Genomic DNA, 10,698 nt, shown 5'->3' with positions numbered 1-10,698 from the left:
AGGCCAGCCTGGCCTACAAAGCAAGTTCCAGAACAGCCAAGGCTACACATAGAAACCATGTCTCAAAGAAAAGAAAAGTTATGAGTATTCTAGAAAATGATAACAAATGTTTTATTGCCGAATTACTCTTATAGGTGAAAGACAAAAGAGCGCTTACAGGAATGTGCAGACAACATTCTTCTTTGGAGAGCTCCACATGGCATGGAAGAGAGCCCGTGCAGTGTCTAAAACCAGCGTCTTCCACAAGGCAAATGACTTTTGAATGCCAAAGAGAACATACCAAAGCTGAACATGTCATATTCATGTTGCCTTTTAAAGTTTCTCTAACTTCAAAAGAGAGTAAATCTTCTCCCTTACATGTATGGTTAGAAGATACGATGCAAACTGAAAAGGCCCGAAAGGGGGGCCATGAAAACCAAACAGATGTGTGTCTAATCAAGACTCAGTGGTTTTCCACAAGGAAAGAATTTACAGTACACTTTTTGTTTGTTTGTTTCTTTGAGACAGGGTTTCTCTGTGTAGCCCTAGTTGTCCTAGAACTCGTTGTGTAGATCAAGTTGGCCTCAAAATCGGAGATTCACCTGCTTATGCCTCCCAAGTGCTGGGATTAAAGGCATGTGCCACCACCTCCTGGCTAACTATTTTTTTCAAAACTTAAGTCCTGCTAACCTGCAGAATTTATGTGAAGTTTCTGGGGGCATTTTGCTGCTTAGGAGGTGTATGTGGCTTGTTTTGTTTGTTTGATTTTTTTTCTAACACAAGCGTGCATAAAACCCAGACTTGCCTAGTACTCACTATGTATCTTGAACTTCTGATCCTTCTGCCTCTACCTTCCCAATGTAAGCATTGCCTCAAGTCCAGTTTCACATAGTCTGGTAATCCAGCCCAGGGTTTTGTGCATGCTATGCAAAGTGCTCTGCCTACTGAGCTATATCCTGAGCCCTGTCTGAGATTTCGATTTGTTACTGTGGCTGAATGTCTTTGGTTCTATACAATCATAGCACCGGCCCAAAGTAAAATAAACAAAAATGAGCACTCAGATGACCATCCTAGCAACAGCAACTGTCGCAACCACCAATATCGTAGCTGTTGACTACATGTTAAGCACTAACTATAATTAACACTACAAGACTCATCCAGTAGTCATTACATTGAAGAGGAAAAGCCAGGAATCCAGTTCAAGGATTTGCCCAGGTTCAAGTCTATAACTAGATAAGAATGTATGTAGAATCTGGACACTGTCCCTTGTCACTCAGTTCAGAAGTGTTATACTGAGACAGACTAATTTAAGAGATAAATGTAAAAAGAACAGAGATCGTGATACTGTGAATGACTTTGATGTTTTAGAATGTGGGAGGGGGGTATAAGGTTTACTTTTTCCACCCAGCGTGTAGCTTGACTTTCTGCTCAAATTCATATGAGAAGCACTGGACTTCTCCCATGCAAATGGTTTTGTTTTGGTCATCCTTGCAATCAGGCTAAAAGGAAAACTAACTTACTTATTACTGTGAAGAGAAGTTTGATATCTGCATAACATTTTAGCCTAAAATAATACTGACTTTTATCTACCATATGTCAGAGTGACCAAATGAATAGCCCCCAGTCATCAATCAACTGTGTTTTGTCTATGGAGTAACCCCTCAACAAGTGGCATATTTTATGACTAAATTGATCTAACCCATGTCTATTTCTGTGTAGGGTCTGTGTGGTGCTCTCAAAATGCACTGATAAAAAATTCCTAAATTCTACCACTAATGTTTCTTGAAAATTGATTTAAGCTCTTAACTAGAGAATGGTCCTCCGCTCTCTTTGCCATTTTCAGGAATTGGAATCTGGGGGTTCTTCCTCATCATAGACCGTGAGTCTAGGTGGACAGTTCTTCATCACAAAGAAAAAGAAAAGAAAGCCAAGGCATCCAAGGCCTGAGGGATAACTGGTTGTAAGTTCAGTAAGAACCATTTCAGGAGTTCTAGTTTCTAATCACAAAGTTTGTGGACTAAATTCCTAACATTAATTTGCTGAAGACTTGACTCCTAATCTGACTTTATTATGAGAGGGATTTTAGGAAGCAATTAAATTATAGTGTGGTCATAATAATGTGTCCTTCTCATTGGCCTAGTGGTCTTCTAAGAAGAAGAGGTCTTCCTGTATCTGTTTGTTTCTCAATGTATGCAGTCTCAATGAAATATGTTACACAAGTGATCATCTGCAAGCCAGGAAGAGGGCTGTGACCAGAACCAACCATGCTGGTACTCTGATCTTGAACTTACAGACCCCAAAAGTATTAGAAAATAAAACTTTGATTTCGTAAGCTATTAATTCTGATCTTTGATGGAGGAGGGTCATCTATCTATGTGTTACTTTCATTGGTTAATTAATAAAGAAACTGCTTGGCCTGATAGGTCAGAACATAGGTGGGTAGAGTAGACAGAACAGAATGCTGGGAAGAAGGTAGTGAGGCAGATGCCTCAGGCAGTCACCATGATTCTTCAACCCAAGACGGATGTAGGCTAGAATCTTTCCTGGTAAGCCACCACCTCGTGGTGCTACACAGATTAATAGAAATGGGTTAATCAAGATGTGAGAGTTAGACAGTAAGAGGCTAGAGCTAGTGGGCCAAGCAGTGTTTAAAAGAATACAATTTGTGTGTTGTTATTTCGGGGGATAAGCTAGCCAGGCGGCCAAAAGCCAGGCGGCAGGAAGCGGCCCGCAGTTCCACACAACAGATCTTACTAAAACCATAAATGTCTGTCAAACTTTGAAAGTATGTTAGAAAAACTTTTTCCAAAAAAGTTCTACCTACTCTTACCTGTAGTACACCTGATCCATAAGCATATTGATATTAAGTTTAAAAGGTCATATGGAAAGATTTAGTAGAAACCAATGGCTTTTATTAACCCAGTTTCCTAACTCACATATTTGTATTGGTCTACTCTCAAAAACAGTAATTTTATAGAGCTGTTTCTTATAGAGCTGTTTCTACTGAAAGTAGGTGTGGTAGTGTGATAATAGCATTTGGAATGGCATGCACAGTGTGCATGTAGCCAGAGAGAGGTAAGTTATAGAGGATCATCTTTCAACTCATTCTGAGGTCCAGCTGATGCCTTCGAACCTGACATGGATTCATATAAACTCACAGAGAACCAGTGGTCTGTATATCATCAATGAAGCTAACTTATTAATAAAGTGAGTCTCCTCTTTTGTTCAACCCAAATATTCATCTTCATACGAGTTAACTATATATTTATTCTATGCATATACTAGTTGATATGTTTAATTGGCTTCTCTTCATTTTACCAATAGGTCCCCTGATCCTATGCTTTCTCTTAAAGGCTAAGTGCATTCTTTGAGACAGTGTCTTTTAATTTGTAGCCAAAGAGGCTATTGTGTTACTTCCAGGTCTCATTTCTATAAGAAATCTGTCTTCCTTACATCATTTCTTTGGAAATACCTGGGGACTTGATGGGACCAAGATAACTTCACACATGTGTGACACTTCCCAAAGTGTGATGGAGTAGAGAAATAAAACATGTTGTGGTCTAAAACACTCACCCATTGGTTCTTACTTTCATTTAATAACTCCTTATCAAGCATGTGTTGTAGATGCCTGCTTTAGGTTCTAAGTACTCAAATAACCAAGACATGTCAAGCCTCTGCAATCATGAAATATTTAATATAGTTAAGAAGTAGAAAGAAAAGAAGATGGAGACAGAATAACCATTTTTTTAAAAGAAACTCATAGGACATTACTAAGTTAAAGTCATCGCTCAACAGTCACCTTGGCTGGCATTTGGCCACTGTAATAACCGCCTCGAAGGGACATGACACCTACACACTAAATTTGATCTCCTGATGTTCCTGCTGCCCCATAAGCTACATCCTTGCCTTATTTTCATCCAATAGAATGAGTCAGAAGCAATGTGTGACTTCCAAGTCTAAGAAGACACTGACCTCTGATGTGGGAGAGTCTTCTGTTTGTGCTGATTTCAATAAAGAAACTGCCTTGGCCCATTTGATTGGCCAGCCCTTAGGTGGGCGGAGTAGACAGAACAAGAAGAAGGAAGTGAGGTAGATGGCTCAGTCAGATGCTATGCCTCTCCTAAGTTAGTCAGACTGCCGTGCCTCTCCTCAGAGAGAGACGCATGAAGGTCCAGCCCAAGATGGACGTAAGCTAGAAACTTCCCGGTAAGGCACCACTTCGTGGTGCTACACAGATTATTAGATATGGGTTAATCAAGATGTGAGTAAGAGGCTGAAACAAATGAGCCAGGCAGTGTTTAAAAGAATACAATTTGTGTGATGTTATTCTGGGGCTAAGCTAGCCGATGGCCGAGAGCAGGGCAGCGGGAAGCCATCTGCAGCCCATCACTACAGACCTCCACTTGGGTCTTATGAAAAACTGACTAAAACAAGTTGTCTCTCAAGATGGTCAGCCCCTGGCCTTGCCCTGTAGACAGGTTGAGTGTCTGGAGAAGCAAGCCAGACCCTGGTTATCCTGCCCTACCTAAAGCCTGCAAGAGTAAATGAAGAACGTGCTTTGACATTCAGCCTTAAATGTTCAGATGACTCCAGCCCCACATTAATGTGACAGGCCCCTGGAGGAAAGTACAGAGCTGAGCCCTGTCTACCCACGATAGCAAGAGAAATAAGGGAACGTATTGATTCTGTTATGGCCCAGGAAGACCAACTCAGTGAGCTGAATGTTTCATTTCTCTGTGCCCCATTGTTCTCATCTATGAGGTTCACCTCTTTCTTATGAAGTTATGATGAGAACGAGATGAGGAAACCCAGACAGTGCTACTACAGTGTCTGGTGTGTGGCAGCAACTTAACAGACGCTAGCTCCTCTTCTTTACTGCTAGAAAGTAAACTAGATGGATGGGTGGACCACTGAGATTGCTCTGTGGGTAAAGGTGCTTATTGTGCAAGCCCAAAGACCTCTTACCTCCTTGTATATACCATGGTGTGACTGTGTGTGTGTGTGTGTGTGTGCGCACGTGCACACACACACACACACACACACACCATGTATACACGTGGTAATAACAAATAAAAAATTATTGATGGGACTGGTTAGGTCGCTTGTGCTTCTAATCTTAGAGCCGTAGAGTCAGAAGCAGATGGGTTGTAATGAGTTGGAAGCAAAGCTACACTGCATAGTGGATTCCAGAAAGGCCTGGGCTACACAGTTGAAACCTTTTCTCAAAAAAAAAAAAAAAAAAAATGGATGATGGACTAAAAATGTTCCTAATTTGCACTCAGGGGAATTCTCTCAAGGAAGATGGCACTTGAGGTTTTTTAAAATATTTATTTATTTATTGTGTATACTATATTCTGTCTGTGTGTATGCCTGCAGGCCAGAAGAGGGCACCAGACCTCATTACAGATGGTCGTGAGCCATGTGGTTGCTGGGAATTGAACTCATGACCTTTGGAAGAGGAGCCAATGCTCCTAACCTCTGAGCCATCTCTCCAGCTCCCGGCACTTGAGTTTTGCCCTAAAATAAGGATTCAGACATACAGAGATGTAGGCAAAAGTACCCATACAGAAAAAACTTGGGGACAAAGGTTACAAAGTAGACACTGGTACAGTGAGGGACAGGGATGTAGCCCGTGTAGTTTGGAGTGTGGTAAGAAAAGTAAAAAGTCACACCAACCACACCAAAAACAAAACAAAAAGGAACTAGGATTTTGTTTCAGACACAATAGACAGTTTGGAGATATTTTAATCAGTGGAGTGATCTGAATCTCTCTGCTACAAATTATTTGAAAAGGACAAGAACGGAAGCAAAGGGACATTTTAAGAGACTGTTGCAGGGACTAGAGACATGACTCAGTGGTTAAGAGTACTGTCCTTGCAGAGGACCTGGGTCCAATTCCTAGCACCTACATGGTGACTCACAGCCATCCTCATCCAGTTCCAGGGAATCTAACACTTCTGCAGGCACCAGAAACTAGCAGTCTGTTGCACAGGCCTGCTTCATGCAAGTAAAACCCTCATAATAAAAGAAAAGAAAAAAATTCAAAAAGGAGAGAGATTGACTACTGTAAGGCTAGAAATAGAGTGCTCATCCCGAATACAGGAAGCTCTGAGCCAGGTCCCCAGCACGGCATAAACTAGACATCAGTGATCTCGGCACTTAGGAGACACGGGCAGAAGGACCTAGCAACGTATGAAGTTCAATGCTAAGCCAGGCAGAGCTACATGAGATCTTACCTTAAAAAAAGACAAACAAACAGAAAGGACTGTTGTAATCATTTAACCAAATTATTTGGATGACTTTCATTGCAGTCTAGCAGAAAGATAAAATGAAAAGGGAGTGGCTGTGTCGAGAGAGATTTCTTGAATGAATAGCCCTTGAATTGGTCACCTAGCCTCTCTGGTAGAGAGAAAATTTTTATTTTAACAAAGTCCTTTTGGCATGTATGTTACTAAACCATTTTAAACAGGTTTCTAAGATTCATTTACCCGGAAAATCCATGTCTATCTCAATGTATGTAACTCAGTGTTAAATTATTACTAGTTCTAGCTAAAAAACAAGGCATAACAGTACAAACTTCCCCATACTTATTTTACAACTTCAAAAAGGAAGAAAACATCCAAAGCACCATGACTTTGTGGAGTGGGCATTACAAGGCAAACCAGGAGACAGGCTCAAGGCAGTACTGGCATTGATATCTTGTGGGGGCAGAATTTTTGACCGTGTGAGGCTTCTTTGCCTTTTGGCCAGTCCAGTTCAAACAACACATTACTATATGTTTCTATTTACGACGTGATCGTACCTGGAAATATCTCATGTGCCTGAGGACAGGCTTCACTATCTCTGAACGTTCCAGGGTCCATTCCTCATCCTAAGCACCTGCCTCTCAGCCCACCTTCTCCTAACCTGACAAGAAGGACCCCCACCCACAAGTTAAACTGTTTTTACTCATGTCCGCCAACAACTGTATTTAATATACAAGGTATACACAATTGTGTATCTATTACAACATACACAATATGATATATGTAAACTGTATTTAATATACAGTGTAGAGATGCCTCTTGTGTCGCCCACGAGATTCGTTCTCGGGAAAACAAGAAAACTTCACTTTCAAACTTTGTGATAAGATACAGGACAGTCATTATAACCCACTTTTCCATGACTTCACCGTTACCCGGAAGAGCCTCTGGAACAGGTTTTAATAAACATTTTCATTTCATATAGTGGACTTTTCTGTAGTAATGACCAAAATAAAAAGGAATGATCCTTACAAACTGAAAGAACGCGAACAGTGCACCCTGCCTGAAAGGCAGTAGAAGCTCTCCCGTCCTTCTTGCTCTCGAGTACTAGAAAACAGGATATCATCTGGCTTAGTAAAGTGCTTGCCTCCTAAAGGCTGATTTTCCTTCAGATTGTTTGCTCCCTAGAATAAACCCAGACCTTCAACTACATGGGCTGAGCTACCTTCAAAAATACATTAGGAGTTCCTAGTGGTGGCACAGGTCTGTGACTCAAGCAGAAGATATAACCTGGGCTACATAGGGTGTTTCAGGCTAGCCTGAGCTGCAAAGACACCCAGGTGAGCAGCAGGAGAACCCCTGCATTACAGATCATACAGGATACAAAATGTGAACCAAAGAACCACCAAGAATCTTTCTCTAGTTGTTATTATTGCCATTTGTCCGCCATAAATCTTGGTACTGTGGCAACTGATCTACAGACAATTCATTGATAATATAGAAGATGGGGTGATTAACTATCTAGGATGAGCCATGCACTGGGAGTAGAAGGAAAGAATAAAAATTTCAGTTTAAAGGAAGATTCCTCCCAATCCCCCAAACATAAAGTTGTGACATAGAATTCAGTTCAAAAGAAGCCGGCTTGTGATGTTTTCTTTCCCATAAAAGGGGGGGGGGAGCAAATCATGCAAGTACAGTGGAATCAAATATGAACTTCCTGAAAACGCATCAGCTGATAAAGCAGGATTGAAGTTCAAGGACACATTCCATCCCTAATCTTCATTTTACAACTTTTGGAGATAAATTTTCCTTAGCACTAAAATCTTTCAAAGACAGCCTTTCTGGCAAAACAAATTATTACAAGTGTGCGGTAAATTGGCCAGATGCCTCCTGGACAAGAGCTGTTATTTTGAAGTAAGGTAAGGATGGCTCTGTCGCCTATGTTTAAAGTCTTCTGTTTACTGCTCGGAAATGGCCACATTCAAAGCAATCCTCTGGCTGTAGTAAGGGTTAATTAGCTTCCCAAAGCGCTTTTCCTCTCACAGAATATAGTTTATATTTGGGGTGGGGTGGGGGGGATTTGGCAGAGCGTAAGTTACAGCCTAACCAATTTGTTCAGTGGAATCCAACACTCAGTCACTTTTCTCCACCCATTTAGCCCTTAATGTTTATTAGCAGAGATAGATACACAATTCAAGAGAAAAAATATTATTAATTTCCTTTCTTCAGAATTTGGCACCAAGATACCTAAAGGGCAGCCTTCTTCTCATCTCATTCCCAAACTGGTGGCCATTTCTTGCAAAAATTCAGAAATTTCTCAAACCTCATTACCAATCCTCCAGTCCGTCCTTACCAGCCTGAATATATCACGGAGAGATAAATAGCCAGGAGACTTAATTATTGCTTACATTGCTATAAAGAAAAATTAATTGCAGTCATAAAAACTATGTTATGATATAATGACTAGCTATGCTCTGTTCTAGAAACTGCTATTTTTAAATTTCCAACACAGGGCGGGGTGGGGGGGGGAGCAGCAGTCCTCAGAGGAATGTGTTTCTGTGGTTGCCCAAAAAGAAAAGGAAAGAACAAATGGGGTGGGGCCCCAAGAATGAAAATAAAAATGTCTACAGTTTAGCAATCTGGTAATAAGGCCATTGTCAATATTCTTAATCATCACCTCGTTCTATAAGGCAAATAAAAACTTGTGGCTATTTTGCAGTCATCTCAGTTGCTACACACACACACACACACACACACACACACACACACACACAACAAAGTGTTGGCCCATTCTCATATAGCTCCTTATTCTTAAAGTTAGCAGCTTTCCTATCTTACTGAAACAGAGAAAAGGGGGCACTGGGCAAATCAGCAAGGAACCTTCTAGCAAGCTTGCTGGGTGTTCCTCTTAAACTCGTCTGTGTTGTAGCACTAGTTCATTTGTGCATGAAGACAAAGGCAACTTCAACTTGATATTTCTGTCATCCCTGCTGTGGGAAGAGTCCTTTCCTCGTTTATAACATCAATCACTCTTGCAATAAATCTTGGGAGTGGATATGGTCATTTAAATCTCCACCTGCACAAACAACAGAAAATAAGAGCTCATAAATCTCTACACTGGTGATTAACAAATTTTGGATCCTCAGGAAAGATATTATGGGGGGGGGGGAGGGTTCACTAATTCATTAATAAAGACTGATTTGCTGACAATCTGTTTAGTTTACAGCATAGGGGGAGAGCAAACAAATCTCTGCTAACAAAACAAAGCTTTAGAGGTTGGTGAATTCCCATCTGAGCCTGGATTAGAGAGGCAGATCTGAGCAGAACAGAGGGGTTTGGACTCTGAGTCAGATGCGGAGAGCTCCGCTGGTGTCTCCCTTGGCCCTCTCCTCAGTGTCAGTTTGTAAGACCAGAAAATCTGAAGGGGGGGGGCGGCAGGGGAGAGCCATCTCATCTCCCTGGTTCCTTGGCATCTATTTTATTCCACCCTTGGGTTCTGCTTCCCTTTGCTTCTCTTCTTACCCACCACCCACCCCCAGAAGATCATCTCATTCCTGGAGAAAGACGGTCCCAGGTGGAGTTAAGGCTGGAAGCTGGTCTTTCCCGAAAACCATGTCCCAGTTTGTGTTTTCTTAAGCCAGCTTTCCATGGGGAAACCTGGTAGCCAAGAGGAAGGGAGAAGAGAAAGGCAGCGGTCTGAGCAGGAAATCTGCAGTTTTTACGAAAGGTGTCATGCAAAGAGATGTCCCGGAGTGACTGACTCTTTAAGACCCTGTGGAATGAATCTCTGGCAAGAATTTGCACAAAAGTTTTTGTCCCACTAGGAAAAGATTCTCAGCTAGCAAAATATGCTCCTCAAATTCGTATGATCTCTCTCATTCGCTCCTCATCCCCAGTCAGCACTGTGTGTGTGTATGTGTGTGTGTGTACATGTGCGTGTCAAATATGTTCCTACACGCTAGCCGTTCCCCAGTACCTTCAAATTAACGGTATATTAATGGCGTTTTTTTTTTCTTCGTTTCTCTTCCTCTCCAGTACCACAAAGATTCCGTGAAAGGCTTTCTTACCCAATTTACCTCAGGTAAAACTTAAACAGTAAAATGCATCTGAGGAAAAAAAAAATCGGCTCGGTGATCTGCATTTGCTTTTCGAAAATTTGGATCTGTGGACACGACCGAGGTAAAATAAGTCTCTCTTCATCGTGACTGATAGGGCTTAGGACTGCTGATATCACCCAGTACATGGGAATGCAGCCTTTGTAAAACCCTGTGGTCTTATGGGGTCTTAGCCAGGGCCAGCTGCATTTTAATTGGTATTTTGATGGAGGAGGATTGTCTGCGAGATGCTTTAGGGGAAGGCCCACTAAGAGCAAAGGACCTGGCCATCTTTCTGAGATTCTCAGTAACAATCAATTGAGATTCCCTTAGAGAAAAGGGGGGCCCTAGGAGGCGAGCAGAGGCAAACTGAGTAGCGCTAG

The sequence above is a fragment of the Arvicola amphibius genome, chromosome 8 (assembly GCF_903992535.2).
Source record: "Arvicola amphibius chromosome 8, mArvAmp1.2, whole genome shotgun sequence".
Classification (NCBI taxonomy): Eukaryota; Metazoa; Chordata; class Mammalia; order Rodentia; family Cricetidae; genus Arvicola; species Arvicola amphibius.
This window is presented reverse-complemented; position numbering follows the sequence as displayed.